This window comes from Myxine glutinosa, chromosome 3 (genome assembly GCF_964187855.1).
Source record: "Myxine glutinosa chromosome 3, kmMyxGlut1.1, whole genome shotgun sequence".
Taxonomy (NCBI): Eukaryota; Metazoa; Chordata; class Myxini; order Myxiniformes; family Myxinidae; genus Myxine; species Myxine glutinosa.
This window is the reverse complement of record NC_136263.1, coordinates 167,813,391-167,833,578: the sequence shown is the minus strand read 5'-3', so window position 1 is coordinate 167,833,578 and position 20,188 is coordinate 167,813,391. Positions and strand designations below refer to the sequence as shown.

At 43.8% G+C, this 20,188-nt stretch overlaps 1 protein-coding gene and 1 pseudogene across 1 annotated transcript in view; both read right to left on the bottom strand.

The window, feature by feature from the left end:
• Positions 1 to 20,188, bottom strand: part of LOC144891235 (uncharacterized) — an 846,635-nt gene that overhangs the window by 481,471 nt on the left and 344,976 nt on the right. The gene's annotated exons all lie outside the window — the stretch shown is intronic.
• On the bottom strand, positions 18,564 to 18,682 carry LOC137424286 (5S ribosomal RNA; annotated as a pseudogene).

The window sequence follows — 20,188 nt, the reverse complement described above, 5'->3', positions numbered from 1 at the left end:
CTCACAATATAACATTCTATATCTTTGGATTTCTCACTATGACACTCTCGAACATTGGGTCTCACAATATGCCATTCTAGATATTTGGATTTGTCACTGTGGCATTCTAGATAATTGGGTCACACAATATGACATTCTAGATCTTTGTATTTATCACTATGGCATTCTAGATCATTGGGTCTCGCAATATAACATTGTAGATATTTGGATTTATCACTATGGTACTCTAGAACATTGGTTCTCACAATATGGCATTCTAGATCTTTGGATTAATCACCATGGCACTCTAGAACATTGAGTCTCACAATATGGCATTCTAGATCTTTGTATTTATCACTATGGCATTCTAGATCATTGGGTCTTGCAATATAACATTCTAGATATTTGGATTTATCACTATGGCGCTCTAGAACATTGGGTCTCACAATATAGCATTCTAGATATTTGGATTTGTCACTGTGGCATTCTAGATAATTGGGTCACACAATATGACATTCTAGATCTTCGTATTTATCACTATTGCATTCTAGATCATTGGGTCTCACAATATAACATTCTAGATATTTGGATTTGTCATTATGGCACTCTAGAACATTGGGTCTCACAATATGGCATTCTAGATCTTTGGATTAATCACCATGGCACTCTAGAACATTGGGTCTCACAATATGGCATTCTAGATCTTTGTATTTATCACTATGGCATTCTAGATCATTGGGTCTCGCAATATTACATTGTAGATATTTGGATTTATCACTATGGCACTCTAGAACATTGGGTCTCACAATATAGCATTCTAGATATTTGGATTTGTCACTGTGGCATTTTAGATAATTGAGTCACACAATATGACATTCTAGATCTTTGTATTTATCACTATGGCATTCTAGATCATTGGGTCTCACAATATAACATTGTAGATATTTGGATTTATCACTATGGCACTCTAGAACATTTGGTCTCACAATATGGCATTCTAGATCTTTGGATTAATCACTCAGACATTATAGACCATTGGGACTCACAATATAACATTCTATATCTTTGGATTTCTCACTATGACACTCTCGAACATTGGGTCTCACAATATAGCATTCTAGATATTTGGATTTGTCACTGTGGCATTCTAGATAATTGGGTCACACAATATGACATTCTAGATCTTTGTATTTATCACTATGGCACTCTAGAACATTGGGTCTCACAATATAGCATTCTAGATATTTGGATTTGTCACTGTGGCATTCTAGATAATTGGGTCACACAATATGACATTCTAGATCTTTGTATTTATCACTATGGCATTCTAGATCATTGGGTCTCGCAATATAACATTGTAGATATTTGGATTTATCACTATGGCACTCTAGAACATTTGGTCTCACAATATGGCATTCTAGATCTTTGGATTCATCATGAAGGCACTCTAGATCATTGGATTGCACAATATGACATTCTCGATCTTTGTATTTATCACTATGGCATTCTATATCATTGGGTCTCACAATATAACATTCTAGATATTTGGATTTATCACTATGGCACTCCAGAACATTGGGACTCACAATGTGGCATTCTAGATCTTTGGATTCATCATGAAGGCACTCTAGATCATTGGATTGCACAATATGATGTTGTAGATCTTTGGATTTATCACCATGGCACTCTAAATCACTGGGTCTCACAATATAACATTCTAGATCTTTGGATTTTTCACTATGACACTCTATAACATTGGGTCTCACAGTATGGAATTCTAGATATTTGGTTTTCTCAGAATGACACTCTCGAACATTGGGTTTCAAAATATGACATTCTAGATCTATTGGCTTATCACTATGGCTCTCTCAAATATTGGGTTTCACAATATGACATTCTAAGATCATTGGATTCCTCATTAAGACATTCCAGATATGTGGATTAATCACCATGGCACTCTAGAACATTTTGTCTCACAATTTGGCATTCTAGATATTTGGATTAATCACCATGGCACTCTTGAACATTGGGTCTCACAATATAACATTCGAGATCTTTGGATTTGTCACTATGGCACTCTATAACATTGGGTCTCACAATATAGCATTCTAGATATTTGGATTTGTCACTGTCGGATTCTAGATAATTGGGTCACACAATATGACATTCTAGATATTTGTATTTATCACTATGGCATTCTAGATCATTGGGTCTCGCAATATAACATTCTAGATATTTGGATTTATCACTATGGCACTCTAGAACATTGGGTCTCACAATGTGGCATTCTAGTTCTTTGGATTCATCATGAAGGCACTCTAGATCATTGGATTGCACAATATGACATTCTAGATCTTTGTATTTATCACTATGGCATTCTAGATCATTGGGTCTCGCAATATAACATTCTAGATATTTGGATTTATCACTATGGCACTCTAGAACATTGGGTCTCACAATGTGGCATTGTAGATCTTTGGATTCATAATGAAGGCACTCTAGATCATTGTATTGCACAATATGATGTTGTAGATCTTTGGATTTATCACTATGGCACTCTCAAATATTGGGTTTCACAATATGACATTCTAAGATCATTGGATTCCTCATTAAGGCATTCTAGTTCTGTGGATTAATCACCATGGCACTCTAGAACATTGGGTCTCACAATATGACATTCTACATCTTTGTATTTATCATTATGGCATTTTAGATCATTGGGTCTCACAATATCATATTCTAGATCTTTGGGTTTCTCACGATGGCACTCTAGATCTTGGGTCTCTAAATATTATGTTCTAGATCTTTGGGTTTCTCACTATGGTGCTCTACATAGTTGAGTCTCGCAATATCGATGTTTCGCAATATCTCGATGTTTGGGTCTCCTGTCCTTTGCTTATTGCTCATCATGGTGCTGATAGATACCTGTATTCTGATAAATAGACATTTGGCCCATCACCCTTGTGCCATATTACATCCCATTGTATTGGTGAAAATCCAATTCACTGTGCAATTGAATTTTCGTTGAATTTTCGTACTTTATCTAGGCGCATGGCATATGACATTGTCTACATTAGTACAAAAATGAATAATTTATCTGAATGATTACAGGTAGGTCGACTGACTTTAAATCCTACTCTGGGTTAGTTGTTTGACGATTCTGGGCATTTGGAATAAAGGGTTGTCCGTTCTGGATGAGTGGAAGATTGGGAGAACCTGGTGGTTTGTGATTTTGGAGTTTAGGGTAAAATCCATAACCAAAGAATTCAGTGGGGACAACACCATCACATACTCACCATTTTCGATTTCATCAATAGGATGAGGAAGAGGATTCAAAACATTGTTCCTTCGATATTAAAAAATAATGAAATCTTAACCTTTCTTGAACCTCAAATGTATCTCTAATGATGCTTTGTCTGAGCTTTTATCTGTATCATCATTCAAAACAATAGCATGTGTCTCATACATTTCACGTCCTGGGCTATAAAGGGATCATTGGGTTTGATAGATACTTCCAGATCGAGAAATGCATCTTCCTGACACGGACACAAAGCATGTGTGTACAACTATTACATCTTATTATTTAAAAATGTTTGGAGAGCCATCTCAATGACTCCATTTGTTTAACGATTCACTGTTAGAGCTCAGATTCTTTTCTTTTTTTTCTTTTTTTGTATACAGAATCGAGGCTCGTCTAAGAGCGAACACATTGAACATGAAAACATGCACAGACACATATAACATACAACGAAGGGAGCGGGAGACAAGAGGAGGAGAGAGAGGGAACCACACAAGCACAACAACAGAAGAGAACAGGGACGTCGGTAAATCTGTAGAAGGGGGAGAGCTGGAGGAGGAGGGAGGTGTACACGGTATAAAGCAAATGAACACTCCTAGGAATTTCAGAAAAGAAGTTGGGGATTGAAAGAGGTGGGTTTGGGGTGTTTTAACAGGGGTAGAAAAGATCAAGGTTTTGGATGGGGGGAGATAAGAGATGGTGGTGAACCGCTGTTTTAAAGACCTGGAGGGAGGAAAGGGATTGAAGACAGTTTGGGAGATTGTTCCAGAGGCGGGAGAAAAGAGAAAAGAGGAATGAAAGAGTGAAGGTGAGCAGAGAGTGTGATAGTTTGTTCCAGAGGCAGGAGAAAAGAGGAATGAAAGAGTGAAGGTGAGCAGAGAGTCTTGATTTTGGCAGTTTCACCAGAAGAGGGTTGCTGGCAGAACTTGTGCGACCTGCAGGAATATTTGGGGGACAGAGCACAGACAGAAAAGGGGGAGTTAGGCCGGAGAGGAGTCGGTAAAAGACAGAAAGACCACAACCCTGCCTGCGGTGAGAGAGAGAAAGGCCCTCAGAATCAGCTTCATCGCGGGATATACCAATGATTCTGAATGCTTTGGTTTCAACAGCGTGAAGTTGAGCAAGGTGTGAGGCAGGAGTACCAGCCTAGAGGGGAGAGCGGTATTCCATTGAGCTGCGGATGAATGCTTTGTATATGGTGAGGACTCAGAAGTGCCCAGAAAGGACCTTGCACGACGGAGGATGCCCAGTCGGCGACTGGTTTTGGTAGCCAGCTTGGAAATGTGGTTTTCTCAGGAAAGTTCATGGCAGATACTAAGACCAAAAAGCTTGAGTGACAGAACTTCTTCACGAGGATTGTTCAAAAGTAGATGGGAGGGTTGTCCAGATGGTCTTTTCGGAGAGACAAAGTGAGAGTGTGAGATTTGTCAGGATTGAAAGACATGCTCCACTTGTTTAACCAGTTTGAGAAGTTGTCCAGGTCTGCAAAGAGTGAAGAGGCTGCTGCCTGCAGATATGAGGGTTGAGATATGTAGCGGCAGAGAGTGGATTCATCAGCAAAGAGATAGAGAGGATTTTCCAGAGCGTCGGAGAGATCATTAATGAAGACCAGAAAAAGCACAGGGCCAAGAACACTACCTTGGTGAAATCCAGCCTGAACAGGAAGGGGAGATGAGAGAATTCCATTCAGGGCCACAGGTTGACTGTGACCAGAGAGGAAGTCTGCAAGCCATGCGTTGAGATTTCCATGGATACCATAGGAGTAGAGTTTGGTGAGCAGGGTGGGGTGCCAGACCGTATCAAAGGCACCAGATAGGTCAAGGGAGACAGCTCTGATTTCAAGTTTGCCATTGAGGACCTCCAACCATTGTTAAGATAGCAGAAGCAGCGTGTCCAGAGTAGAATGACCTGGTCTGAATCTACAGACTTGGCATTTAATATGGAATATTTTTTTTGTGGGGGTGAACTTACTTTTCAAAATGACTTAGAACCAAAATTTCATTGGAATTATGTTAAAATTATTCTAGATTTTGTTAATGTGACCTTTAAAAGAAACAAAAAACACATTTGACATTTCGAAGCAAATAAATTGATCCTTGAAAGTGATGTAAACTGATATCGAACTCAATTCACGGACAGTACTGTGTTAAACTTCTGTGCATTTTCCAGAAGTATCTCTTTATTTTGCACATTAGCCAAAAAAATTTTTTAACAAAAACAAAAGTAAATAACGACTGGGATTACGGACAGTAAAATTACAGTTCAGTACTTCGTGTAACCCCCACGAGCATTCAGGAGAGCACGTACACGTTGAGGCATGCTGTTCACAAGATTTGCCAAGGTTTGGACAGGAATCGCTTGCCATGCAGTGACAATAGCCTGCTGCAATTCACGCACAGAGGCAGGCTGCTGGTCCAACTTGTCGATTTGATGCGTTAATTCTGCCCACAAGTTCTCTCTCGGATTCATATCCGGGGACATGGCAGGCCACTCCATATGCTCTACACCACGGTCAGCAAGAAAGTGATGGATCATGCGAGCATGATGAGGCCGTGCATTGTCATCTTGGAAGACAAAGTTTGCTCGAAAGGCTGCACGAACAAATGGAAGCAATGTTTCTTCCAGAATGGCCCTGTGCTTGAACTGGTTCAGGTTTCCATTCAGAACAACCAGGTCAGTTTTGCCCCCTGCATGAAAAGCAGCCAAAACTGTCACCCAACCACCTCCAGCTTGGACTCTTGGCACTATACAATCTTCGTTTTAGGCTTCATGCACTTGTCTGCGCACTCGGACGCAGCCATATTGATGATAGACCAGAAATCTAGACTTGTCACTGAAGATCACGTGATTCCAGTGTCCTGGCTGCCATTGACGGTGCTCTCTGGCCCACTGCAATCGGCGCTGGCGGTGTTGTCTGGTCAGACCTGGCTTTCTCAGGGGATGCCTGGCACGATAGCCTGCTTGAACCAGTCGTTGGTTGACTAGCCTTCTGGATACAGGCACATTTGTCAGTTGCTGCCACTCAGCCCTAAGCCTATTAGCTGACTTGGTACGGCCATTGTGGACTAACCGGTGCAGCTGGTGATCATCCCTCCTTGTGGTTCTGCGGGGACGTCCTGACCGCGGTATTGGAGTAGGGACACCCCTCCGAGCATTTCGTTTCAGGATCTTTGACACCTGACCTTGAGCGATGCCATACTGCCGAGCAATAGCACGCTGTTTCATGCCGGAATTTCGTAAAGCCACCACTAAATGACAAACAGCATTGTCGAGTTGACGGACCACCTCCAGAGGAAGCGGCATTAACTTTTGTAGACATGCAGTAGTTGTTTTCCACTAATACAGAACGCAACAACCCTTATATACCCGATTGTGAAGCCAATCGTCAAATGTACCTGTCCATACATTTTGTCACGCCACCTGTGATATAATCCTGTTATTGACTTCTTGCTGCGACAATCAGTGACATGGTTCTTTTAACAAAGAAATCACCGAAGCTCAAAAGAAACTCACCAGATTGATATACCGAGTTCAGAAAGTAAACCCAAGTCAAGAAAAAAAAAATATTCCATATTAAATGCCAAGTCTGTATATTGATGATCCAAGATCAAGCCATTGAAGAAGAGGAAGGATTTGATGTCAGAATCGATGATAGATTCCATGACCTTGCTGATAATTGGGATCAGGCTGATTGGTCTGTAGTTGCAAGGATCTGTTTTTGCACCTTTTTTGTGTAAAGCGGTAATGTTGGCTGATTTCCAAGCAGATGGTAGATAACCTTGAGCAAAGGAGAGGGTGAAGAGAACAGAGAGAGGGTGAGATAGAGTGGAAGATCAGGATTTTAGGACCCGTGTGCTGATGCCGTCTAGTCCAGTTGCAGAATCAGAGTCGAGGTTTGACAGACTCTTTTCCACCTTGTCAGGAGAGAAGGGCACAGTGTCCCGGAGCAGCTGGGTTCGACTGGGTAAGGTGGGCACAGACAGAGATTGGTTTGGGACACAAGATTTTGAGGCAAACATAGAGTTGAGGCATTCAGCTTTCTCACGTGCGGAGTCAGCTGTGTAGCCGTATGAAGGTAAGGGAGGGGATGGATGGGGAACAAACACCAGAAACAGATTTGACCAGATGCCACCAAGGTTTGGAGGAGGGAGACAGGTTTGAGAATTCAGTCTTGAGAGTAGAGAGATATTGTTTCCTGGCTCTCCTGAGAGTAGACACACACTTGTTCCGAGCTTTGTGAAAGGAATGGAGATTTTCCTCAGTTGGATTTGCCTTCCAATTGGCGATGGCAAGTTTTTCAAGTCAACTGCATCACCGCAAGATTCCGTATACCCTGGACGGGAGGAAGGATATGACAACTGAAGACGAGATGTGAAAAATCTGTGCATGAGAGAGAGAGCAGTTTACTTTTTAGAATTCCCAGGAAGAGTTGATTTCAGAGGCAGTAGAGATGGGAGACCAATCCAGATGATTGATGACTGCTTGAAGACCGTGCCAGTCAGCCTGAGTGAAATGCCAGACTCGTCGGCACTGAGGAGGCTCTCTGAGAATGGCCAGAGAGATGTCCACTTTAACAAGCACATGATCAGAAGAACCGATTGGAGCAGAAGAAGAGCAGCAGACATTTGCAGGGATGTTAGTCATAATCAAGTCTAGAAGAAAAGATGCTCCATTGACTGAGATCCGGGTCGGAAATTGACAGATTGAGCCAGCCCCAGTAAGTCATATATGTCCTTTGCTGAGGTGCCATGGCTGGTGTGAGAGGAACCCACACCCATCCAGCTGAAATGATGACAGTTGAAGTCGCCACATATGAGGAAGAGATAGTTGGGATGACTGGATAGAAGTTGGTCCATGTTGTCAGACAGTGAGATGTATATGGGGTCATCACTGTTTGGAGGACAGTACAGAACGCATATGAACAAAAGGTGGGAGCAGAGAGGAAGCCGTAGCCAGAGGTACTCCTGGGGGTGGTGTGGAGAGAGGGCAGTGCAAGGAGAGTGAGGAAGAGAGTTTTTGATAAAGATAGCAACCCCACCACCAGGACGAGGCTCAGGTCTATCATACCGGAGGAGACAGTAACCAGGAAGAGATATTAAGGAATCAGAGACATCTTGAAAGAGGAAAGTTTCTGTTAAGCAGATTACGTCTGGTTTGTCAGAAGCAACCTGTATGGAGAGATCAATCAGGCTTGAGCGAAGGCCCCGGCTGTTTGAGGTCCATACCGTTAAGGAACAGGGAGGGGAGCATCGGGTACAGGACAGGGGAGGGGTAGGGTAAGATGAGGGGTGAGAGGGGGAGGTCGGGAGAGGTGTTGATAGTGTGTCAGAGATTGCAGAAGAGCTAGGAGAAAGGGAAGGATGAGGAGGACAAAAGTTTTGATGGTGATTGGATGAAGCACAGTGATGTGTTGTTTGAAGGAGGCAGAGCAAAGTAGAAGGTTGGAGGAGGTGGAGGTATGAGATTGAATGGATAGGAAGTGGGGAGGAGGCAGCTTTGCAGAGGATGGGGGAAAGGAGAGAATTGGAGAAAGATGGTAGGGGGAGAGATTAGAAGGGGAGGGGCAAGGGGAAGATTTGGAGGGAAGGGGCGAAGGGGGAGTTCCAGAGGTAAGGGGTGAGGGGGAGTTTAGAAAGTGGACGCTTAATAACAAACGAACATTTATTCCAAACTGGGTTTATTGTGATTTTCAAGTCAGAGATCCGTTTGAAAACGGTAGAGGAGGGGTGAAATGAAGGTGAGTTTCGATAATGTAGAGAGGAGGAACTGTAAGAGATTGCATATTTTTAAAAATGAATGATTTGATGAGGAAATTGAAAAAAGCCTTTTAAGTAGGAAGAAAAACAGTGTGTTGTGATACACCACTGAATGAAACACTGCAGGGGAAAGTTTAAACATATTTAAATAATATTTAAACAAAACCGTGAAAAACAATCTGGGAAAAGTCCCTGAGGTGAGGGCGTGGATCTGAGAAAGAAGGAGAAAGGGTTGAATGAGTATGGTGGAAACTAGAATTGGAAAGGTGAGCATCAGCTGGAGAGGTAGAAGAAAAAGGAGATAAAGAGGGTGGGGCGATACAACATGCACGTGGTCGTGGGTGGGGACCGCGAGGAGAGAAGGAAATAATAATTTCAATTTTGTTTTTAATTTTTTTGTATATAAAAAGTAAGACAAAGGGTAAGATGTTCGGGGGAGGGAGGGGAGAAAATAAAAGAAAAGAAAAAATCGGTATTGCCCCTATTTTTAGCTCACCGAGAACAAAATTCAGGGGAGCTTATGCGATGCCGCGTCGTCAGTCCGTAAACCCTTGAAACTTCTTCTCCGAAATCGCAGATGGAATTGCGACCAAATTTGGCACAAATGATATTTGTTGTGTTGTGACTAAAGTTTGTTCACGGCATTAAAAAACAAATCGGGGTCTAAGGGGGTTTACCAGGGTCAAAGTGAAATCCAGGTTTGACCCCCCAAAATAGGAATTTGCTTTTTTCTCTGAAACTACACACAATATTTGGATGAAACTTTACCACAACCTTCATCACCCGTGATGTACCGAAGTTTGTTCACAGCACTAAGAAAATCAAAGTTTAAAAGGTTCTATGGGGGATCAAAGTGGGTCCAGGTTTGACCCCCCAAAATAGATATTTGCTTTCTTCTCTGAAACTACACACACGATTTCAATGAAACGTGACCAAAACCTTCAACACCCGTGATGGGCCAAAGTTTGTTCACTGCATTAAAAAAAATCGGGCTGTGATGGGTCTACTGGGGGGTTGCCCCCAAAAATTGGTATTTGCTCTTTTCTCTGAAACGACACACACAATTTCAATGACACTTCACCACGACCTTCATCACCCGTGATGTACCAAAGTTTGTTCAAGCCATTAGAAAAATTGGGGTCTGAGGAGGTATACAGGATGGGAGGGTGGGGTAAGGTTTGCCCCCCAAAATAGGTATTTTTTTATTTGTTTGTTTAAAGTCTTATAATTATGTTAGTATGATTCTACATGCTGCCCTATCTTCTAGAAAACATTCGAATTGGTTTAAAATACCTTCAGTCAGCGAAGTATACTGTTTATTATATCAGGTGAGCTCCAGTGGTATTGCCCCTATGTTTTTTCTGTTGACCTCCCGTGCTATGAAATCCAATACCAACCTATCACCTGAGTCACCTGAGATTGATGGGTAAATCAACAAGTTATGAAATAAAGTCAACGTTTCTTTCTTTCCATCAAGTTAATTTGTAAGCAATGCAGGTATCTGCAAACAAGTCACGTGATGAGATAAACAAATTTGGTGATTATAAGAAGTGAAACATTAAACCTTTTTTTGTTGATTGATTTGTGAAATAGGGTTCCATGTGAAGTAGTGACATGGGCATTGAGGAAGTTAGGAGCGGAGGAATGGTTGATCAGAGTAGTGATGGCAATGTACAAAAGAGCGTGCACAGCTGTAATGACGAAGGACCAGAACAATGGTGAGTTTGAGGTGAAGGTGGGAGTGCATCAGGGGGTCGGTACTAAGTCCACTACTGTTTGTAGCTGTGATGGAGGTGCTGGCTCGGAACGTAAAGGAGGGTTTACCATGGGAGTTGTTACATGCAGATGATCTGGTGTTGATTGCGGAAAGTATGGATGGACTGAAGGAGAAGATGAACAAGTGGAAGGAATGTATGGAGACAAAAGGTCTGAAGGTGAATATCGGAAAGACGAAGGTGATGGCAAGTGGTAAAGCATGTGGTGAGGTGGAAAGAACTGGGAAGTGGCCGTGTGCTGTGTGCAGGAAGGGTGTCGGAGTGAACTCCATTCAACATACAATGTGCGCTGAGTGGGTTCATCAAAAATGTAGTGGTCTGAGAGGGTCATTAACCAGTGTGGCAGCTACATTCAAATGTAAGGTGTGAACAGAGGGAGCTGCAGATGGAGGAAATGTTGAGTTGGATCTTGGAGATGGCGTGAAGCTAGAAGGTGTGAAAACATTTTGCTACCTCGGAGACATGCTGAATGGAGAAGGTGGATCAGACTCGGCAACGGTTGCTGGAGTGAGATGTGCATGGAAGAAGTTTCGGGAACTGAGTGGCGTGCTGACGAGGAGGGGAGTGTCGTTGAAGCTGAAGGGAAAGGTGTATGCTGCATGTGTGAGAAGTGTTATGATTTATGGGAACGAGACATGGGTAATGAACGTAGAGCAGCAATGAAGGCTGGAAAGGGTGGAAATGTGAATGGTTCGGTGGATGTGTGGAGTATCGTTGAGAGAGAGGAAGACAAATGATGAATTGCGAAAGATGATGGGAATAGAGCCTGTGATTGATGCTGTGAAGAGGAATAGGTTGAGATGGTTTGGTCATGTGTTGAGGAAGGATGAAAGTGACTGGTTGAGAAGAGTGATGGAAATGAATGTAGAAGGAAGTAGAGGACGGGGAAGACCGAGAAAGACTTGGCTAAAGATGGTCGAAGAAGAAATGCGGGCAAGGGGGTTAACAAGGGGAGATGCAGAAAATAGGGCAAAATGGAGAAGATTGTCATGAGGACCGCAAGGCTAACCCCCGCTCTAGCAGGGAAAATTGCCTTAAAATGCCTGTTGTTGTGTTGATTGTATTTGTGAAATACAGTTTGTAATATATCTCCAAGTTGAAGATTCTCTGTTTTCTTTATCGGTTTTCATTTGATTTCGGCTTTACTGAAGCTATTTGCAAGAATTGTTCCTAACTGAAGCTCATGATAGTATCTGACAACCGCATAATCTCTTTCAAATTTGTGTTTATCTCCTCACTCAACTACTCTCACATATCAACCCCTCATACCTTTCTGTGATTTTCACTGCTACTAACACATAACCCTGCACATCTCATGCCTGCATATTGATCCACCATCAACAAGTCAACCCTCCACAAGCACTCTTCCATAAGCCCCAACACTGAAAAGAGTAGAAGAAGCTGATCGATTTCTATTTTAATTGAACAATTCTTTATAAGAGTTATTACATTAAGAATAGCAAATAAATTAAAACAAGACCGATAGTCTATAGCGGGCTTGTTTGATACTTTAGTTGAAGAAGATAGTATGACCTGGATGGGGATACAAGTTAGCAAAGAATGTAAGAATTTAATAAAAAATTAAATAAACTACACATTCCTATGCCATCTTCAGTCGAACGTCAGGCATTGTCAGCAGGTTCGTGAAGGACTTGCACAAAAAAACGTATCCAGTCTGAATGTTGCTATATCCGGTCAATGGCGAGACTGCAAATGGGGAATCCGCGAATATCACAGATGGAAACCCTGACGTTATTTCTCCATTCTGCTATAAACTCAATATCTCCATATTTTCATTCCAAACAGCATCATTCATCAGTCCAATCACAAATTAATGCTATGTTATTGATATATCAAAATATAATGTTAAATCACGATTGTATCGAGATATTATCAAACCAGGAAACCATCATCGTCCGTTCACGTCCGGATTTGGGAGCAAGATCCATGTCGATCACATTTCCAAATCATAATTGTACTGAATAATTTCTGAAACCTCATACCGATCTTACGACAACTGTTGGGATCCCAAAGCGTTCCACAGAAGGTTATGATATTTCCTTTTAATGAAATATGCAGTTGGCACTATGCCTTTCCTTTTAGTAACCCTGCAAACTGCAGGACCGAAACCTTGAAACCAGATCTGCTCCTCAAGTATCGTACTACACCTCATGGTACAACTGGAGTAACACCATCAGAATTACTGACGAAACGACACCTAAGGACCAACCTGGACCTTCTGAAACCCGATATGGCTTCTCGAGTGTATCAGAGCCAACTTAACCAGAAGTTGCATCACGACAAGTCAGCAATGACCCGCTCACTTCACACCGGGGATCCAGTGTTCTCCCGCAACTTTGGTGCAGGCGCTGTTTGGTTGCCTGGCGATGTCATAGACAAACCTGGGCGGGCCACTGTCGCATACAATACGCTTGCATGATGGGCGGGTTGTCCATCGACACCAGGACCACATTGTCTACCGTCACTGTAGCCCCATCGAACCTCAAATACTGTCTGTCGTTATGCCGAAGCCTGAACAGCAACAATCCACTGTTGTGCCTGCACCTGGGAATGTCGTGCCTCGAACAGGCGTCTCAGATCCACTCATGCCTGAAATATATGCTGCCGTTCCACCTGCAGGCAGTGATGTTGCCTCTCCTGCACACCTACCACGCCGCTCATCCAGAAACAGCGACACCAACTCTACTGCACACCTGCCATGCAGCTCATCCAGAAACAGCGACACAAACTCTCCTGCACACCTGCCATGCAGCTCATCCAGAAACAGCATCACCAACTGTCCCGCACACCTGCCACGAGGCTCATCCAGAAACAGCGACACCAACTCTCCTGCACACCTGCCATGCTGCTAATCCAGAAACAGCGACACCAACTCTCCTGCACACCTGTCACACAGCTCATCCAGAAACAGCGACACCAACTCTCCTGCACACCTGCCGCGCTGCTAATCCAGAAACAGCGACACCAACTCTCCTGCACGGCTGCCATGCTGCTAATCCAGGAACAGCGACACCAACTCTCCTGCACACCTGCCATGCTGCTAATCCAGAAACAGTGACACCAACTCTCCTGCACACCTGCCATGCTGTTAATCCAGAAACAGCGACACCAACTCTCCTGCACACCTGCCATGCTGCTAATCCAGAAACAGCGACACCAACTCTACTGCACAACCTGCCATGCTGCTAATCCAGAAACAGTGACACCAACTCTCCTGCACACCTGCCACGCAGCTCATCCAGAAACAGCGACACCAACTCTACTGCACACCTGCCATGCTGCTAATCCAGAAACAGTGACACCAACTCTCCTGCACACCTGCCACGCAGCTCATCCAGAAACAGCGACACAAACTCTACTGCACACCTGTCATGCAGCTCATCCAGAAACAGCGAAACCAACTCTACTGCACACCTGCCATGCCGCTAATCCAGAAACAGCGACACCAACTCTCCTGCACACCTGCCACGCAGCTCATCCAGAAACAGCGACACCAACTCTCCTGCACACCTGTCACACAGCTCATCCAGAAACAGCGACACCAGCTCTCCTGCACACCTGTCATGCAGCTCATCCAGAAACAGCGAAAACAACTCTCCTGCACACCTGCCGTGCCGCTAATCCAGAAACAGCGACACCAACTCTCCTGCACACCTGCCACGCAGCTCATCCAGAAACAGCGACACCAACTCTCCTGCACACCTGCCATGCAGCTCATCCAGAAACAGCGACAGCAACTCTCCTGCACACCTGCCACGCAGCTCATCCAGAAACAGCGACAGTAACTCTCCTGCACACCTGCCACGCAGCTCATCCAGAAACAGCGACACAAACTCTCCTGCACACCTGTCATGCAGCTCATCCAGAAACAGCGAAACCAACTCTCCTGCACACCTGCCATGCCGTTAATCCAGAAACAGCGACACGAACTCTCCTGCACACCTGTCATGCAGCTCATCCAGAAACAGCGAAACCAACTCTCCTGCACATCTGCCATGCCGCTAATCCAGAAGCAGCGACACCAACTCTCCTGCACACCTGCCACGCAGCTCATCCAGAAACAGCGACACCAACTCTCCTGCACACCTGCCATGCAGCTAATCAAGAAACAGCGACACCAACTCTCCTGCACGCCTGCCAGGCTGCTAATCCAGAAACAGCGACACCAACTCTACTGCACACCTGCAATGCAGCTAATCCAGAAACAGCGACACCAACTCTCCTGCACGCCTGCCAGGCTGCTAATCCAGAAACAGCGACACCAACTCTACTGCACACCTGCCATGCTGCTAATCCAGAAACAGCGACACCAACTCTCCTGCACAGCCTGCCACGCAGCTCATCCAGAAACAGCGACACCAACTCTCCTGAACACCTGCCATGCAGCTCATCCAGAAACAGCGACACCAACTCTCCTGCACACCTGTCACACAGCTCATCCAGAAACAGCGACACCAACTCTCCTGCACACCTGTCATGCAGCTCATCCAGAAACAGCGACACCAACTCTCGTGCACACCTGCGATGCCGCTAATCCAGAAACAGCATCGCCAACTGTCCTGCACACCTGCCATGCCGATCAACCAGAATCAAGAAACACCCTGATCGGATCGACCTATAGATGTGGCAGTCAAAGTCATCTTGTTGCACAGGTGTAGTTCGCCCCTGACTCTTCAAGTCGTGTTATTCTAGTTTTCCTAAACTTAGCACCGTTTTGTGTTGATTCACTTTTGCCAAAACATTGCTCATGGTTTTCACAATTGACATTTTCACATTTGTTTTCACATTTGATTCAAAAATGTTGTACATGGACTTTTGGTAATGACCCAGCTGATAGGGGAAGATGTGATGTATGCAACATCTCGACCTCACCGTCGACAACATATAAGAAGCGGATACGGATATACACGTCACTTCCATGTTGGCAGGTCCGGGGAGCGGGGTTATGCTTGCTGCCTGCACAATGAAAGCCACTCTGAACTCTGAATTGGTGTTCTTTTGGTGGAACTACACAGTGGTATGGAAGAAGAAAAGGAGGGAGGTTAAGAGCAGGGGTCGGAGGGTTATTAGGTGGGGAAAGTGTAGGGGTAACTTCGTCGTGGAGTATAAGAGAATGAGGGCCAGATATGAGCAATTTAGCGAAAGAGTGAAGGAAGTATGCAGAGGCATTTAGGGGAATTGCAGAAGTGTTGTGTGGAAGGACTGTGTGTGTGTGTGCGTGTGTGTGTGTTTTTGTTTGTATGTGAGAATGAGTGGAGTAATGGTGACAAGGGTAGATTGTGTGAGCAAAAGGAGGTCGAAGACAGCAGCCTGTGATGGCAGGATGGACTGTGGGATTTGGCACTGGACTGGAAAGATCCTCTTTGACTCCAGATTTAGTTGGGGAGAACTGCATGGAGTAAAAAAAAAAGAAAGAGTTGGAAATGTGACCGGTTCGCCTGGAAACAACATTGGAGAAGAATGTGCCCCCTAGTAACCATGATGGAGTAAAGAGGTAGGAAGCATGACTCAGGCAGTTTGGCTGTGTGGTCCCATTTAATGAATTGAGAGCATGTTCCACCTGGTGGTGGTACTGAGAAGCAAAGAGGAAATGTAGAGGGTAAATTGGCGTTGAAATTATGTGACCAAATTGACATTTTAGGGAATTTGAGAAAGTTGTACGAAATTTTGGAGTTGTGAACATTTACATGGGATCAATAGTTTGTGATCTGGAAGACATAGCTTTGGATGGGACCATCTCCTCTTCCTTTCTCCTGTTCCAACAGGATTTGGTATGAGTGGAAGATGGATGAAAAAGTGCTGATGTGGGTGAATGTATGAGTGAGCAAATTTTAGGTGTGCGCTATGGGACGACAAAAGTGTGGAGCGAATTGTGAGAGAGTAGCACCACCTACTGGAGGGAATACTCATTTAGTGATGGGTAAGATAGGGGTTTTCAGAAGATTTGGAAAAGGAAACTGCAAAAGTGCTGGTAATTGAGATAAAAGGAAAATGATAGAGGGTGTCCAAAATGTGTAGCTTGTGGACTGGGAGTGTGGCCCGAGAGTGAGATAGAGTAAATAATGGGAAGGTACCAAGGCATGGGGCCTCCTGAGAGGCTGAAGCCTGCCAGTGACGTCATGAGGGTGCGTGGGGTTCAGTTTAGATGGTTGTTTTGACTCAGGTACCTAGTGAGAGGATCCAATGCACGACTGCCAAGTGGACACAGTGGGTGCCAAGGTCAGGACCCATGGTGGGTACCAGGGAGGGCCCCATATGTAGCTAGGAAGTGCAGGAGGATACTTCAGACAGGTCCCATGGTCTCTGGTATCAGATGTAGGTAGAGACGGGCAGTATTCGATTTGATAGGGCCAAGCCCAAACTCAGGAATGGGACCAGAATCTGGAGCAGCGGATAAATTGGTCATTAGGACCACACTAATAGGGGGATAATTACAATATTGAAAAGAAAAAAAAATGTTTTTAATGTTTGTTTTGGACTTAAAACTGGGGCTTATGGATTGGGTATTGTCCATCCGTCCGTGCGTGCATGTGTGCATGACTCCACATCCATATCTCGGACCAATTTTGTTCATACTTGGCACAAAGACAATACATGACGGTATATATGCACATATTTGTGTTTCACGATGTGATTAAAGATGGCCGACTGGCGGCCATTCTAGTTGTAAAAAAACCCGATGTTGAACACGTCCTCAACCATTTTTTGGACATGCATTTACCGATCTGGTTCAAATTTCGCAAACAGACAATGAATGATGGCTTACATCATTTTCTTTCGAGATCCGATCCAAAATGTCAGACTGGCGGCCATTTTGTTACTTAAACGTGCCCCCAACCATTTTTTGAACATGCATGGTCCGATTTTGTTTAAACTTGGCAAAAGCACAGAACAAGATGGCATACATGTGCACCTCACTTAATTTTGGGATCTGATCAAAGATGGCCAAATGGTAGACTGGCGGCCATTTTAGTTGTAAAAAACCCAGGTCCTTAACCATTTATCTGACAAGCATTTACTGATGTTGTTCAATCTTTGCACACAGATAGTGAATGATGGCTTACATTACATATACACGTCACTCATTACACTGCGCTAGCGAAGCGAAAATCAGGGTTAGGCATTCGGTTACGTACGTCCGTGCGTACATGTATATGTGTATGCATGTATACATGTACACGTGTCTGCATGTTTTTAATTCCGAGGAAGTGCAGGAGGATGGTTACCCCTCCCTTTTTATTTGGACGAAGATGGCTCTGGCGCTGCATCGCTGCTGGGCGGCGTCATTTTGTCTGAATCCTCGAAGTGGCCCCGCCCCGAGAACACGAATGGCAAATTTGATTTGTCGAGACAGCCTCTGGGTGGGCGACGAATAAACTCGATTTCCCTCACAAGGAACTTTAATTCAAGCAAAGGCTATGAGGCCTATCAAGGCTGCGCTATGATTGCCAACCTATGGTTGTTTGTCCGTGCTCTTTCGTTTTCAAATGCAATTCCACAAAAGTTATTTCCACAAGAATTTGTTTCGCGGATGTAATAATGGCGTGTGAGGGCTGTGATCTGTGGGAATAACACGAACAGCACTGTGAAGATGCGGAGCTCGGCGAGAAACACGACTTAAAATTCAAAAACACAAGAGGGAAGGTGTTTTGACGAGAAATAAGAAGATTAATCCCCATTGGTCGATGAAGGAAAACAAAACAAGACTCCCCCTTCTGGAGAAAAAACAAAACAAGCCTACTACACCCGGTGTTCCCAGGCGGTCTCCCATCCAGGTACAAACCGGGCCCGAACCTGCCTGGCTTGCGAGATCGGACGCGATCGGGCGTATTTAGGGTGGTATGGTTGTAGGCGACAACGAATGAACAATTGATTCATGAACAATTGAACGCTCAGCTTAGAAAAGGAGAGTTTCGTTGTCAGAAAGGAGGGTCGTTTTCATTCATCCCACCACCTCCCTCCCCAACTAAGAGGTGATGATCCTCGGCACGCGGCTGAAGGGAGGAAAAGGCAGTGTTGCAAAAATCGGACAAGACGGAGTTAATTGGTTAGCTAGTTATTTCTTAATTGCATATAGATTAGATGTCCCATATTCTACCCAATTAGTGGCTACAAGGATCGTGTGTGTAGGCAGCATCTTGTGAATCTCCCCCTTTCCTATTATTGTCTAAAAATCCCTGTCATTAAGTTCGTACCCATTTCTGTCATAACTAGACGGGCACTAGGTAGAGCGCATGTCTGCGCCAGGTTGAACATTTTTGTTTGGTATCCCACTGATAGGCCAGATCTGGATTCGGACCAAAACAAAATCTAATCGGCTTGTTCTTGTCACCTAAACAACTCGTCCACCAAGTTTAATCATAACTCGTCCATAACTTTTTTAAATATCATGTTATATATCGCTTTTTGTCTGATCTCTCAATGGTGAAGAATCACTTAAGAATTAAATAATTCTCGTATCCGAATCCATATTCAGATCTTCACCAAAATTGAATCTATTCGCCCTTGTCACAAACACACAACTGGCCCACCAAGTTTCGTTCAAATTCGTCCATAACGTTTTGAGATATCCTGCTATGTATCGGTTTTAGTCCTACCACTCAATGGTGAAGGATGACTTAAAAATTCTAGTAGCCGGATCCGAATCTTCACCTTAAAATCTAATCATTTAGTCCTTGTCACATACACTACCTCTCTGCCAAATTTCGTGAGAATCTGTTCACAACTTTTTGAGATATCTTGTTCACAAACAGACAAACAAACAAGAAGACATCATGCAAAGCACAATACTTGCAAAATCCGCCCCCCCCCCCCAAGGAAAAAAATTCCATTGATACAGCAAATTGCCCATTTCATCAAGATTAAAATTGACAATCTTGATCAAAGCTCGGGTCAATAGGAAGAAAAGTGACGATTTTTCAAATGAAAAATGATGATTTTGGAAGGTTGACCTTGAGTTGACCTTTGACCTTTTGACCTCAAAAATAGTTAGTTTCCCTATTCAGTGACTCAATGTGCAAATGCTGTTCAATTTTCAAGTCAATCGGTTGAAAATTGCAGATTATTGAAACATGGCCTATGTTGACCTTTTGGCCGATGTTGACCTCAAAAATACTTCGTGGTTGAATTCAGTGACCAGACATGCAAGTCCTCTTCAAATTTCAAGTCATTTGGATGAAAATTGAGGATTTTAGAAATTTGGCCTATGTTGACCTTTTGGCCTATGTTGACCTTAAACATACTTGATGGTTGAATTCATTGACCAGATATGAAAGTCCTCTTCAAATTTCAAGTCAATTGGATGAAAATTGAGGATTTTAGAAATTTGGCCTATGTTGACCTTTTGGCCTATGTTGACC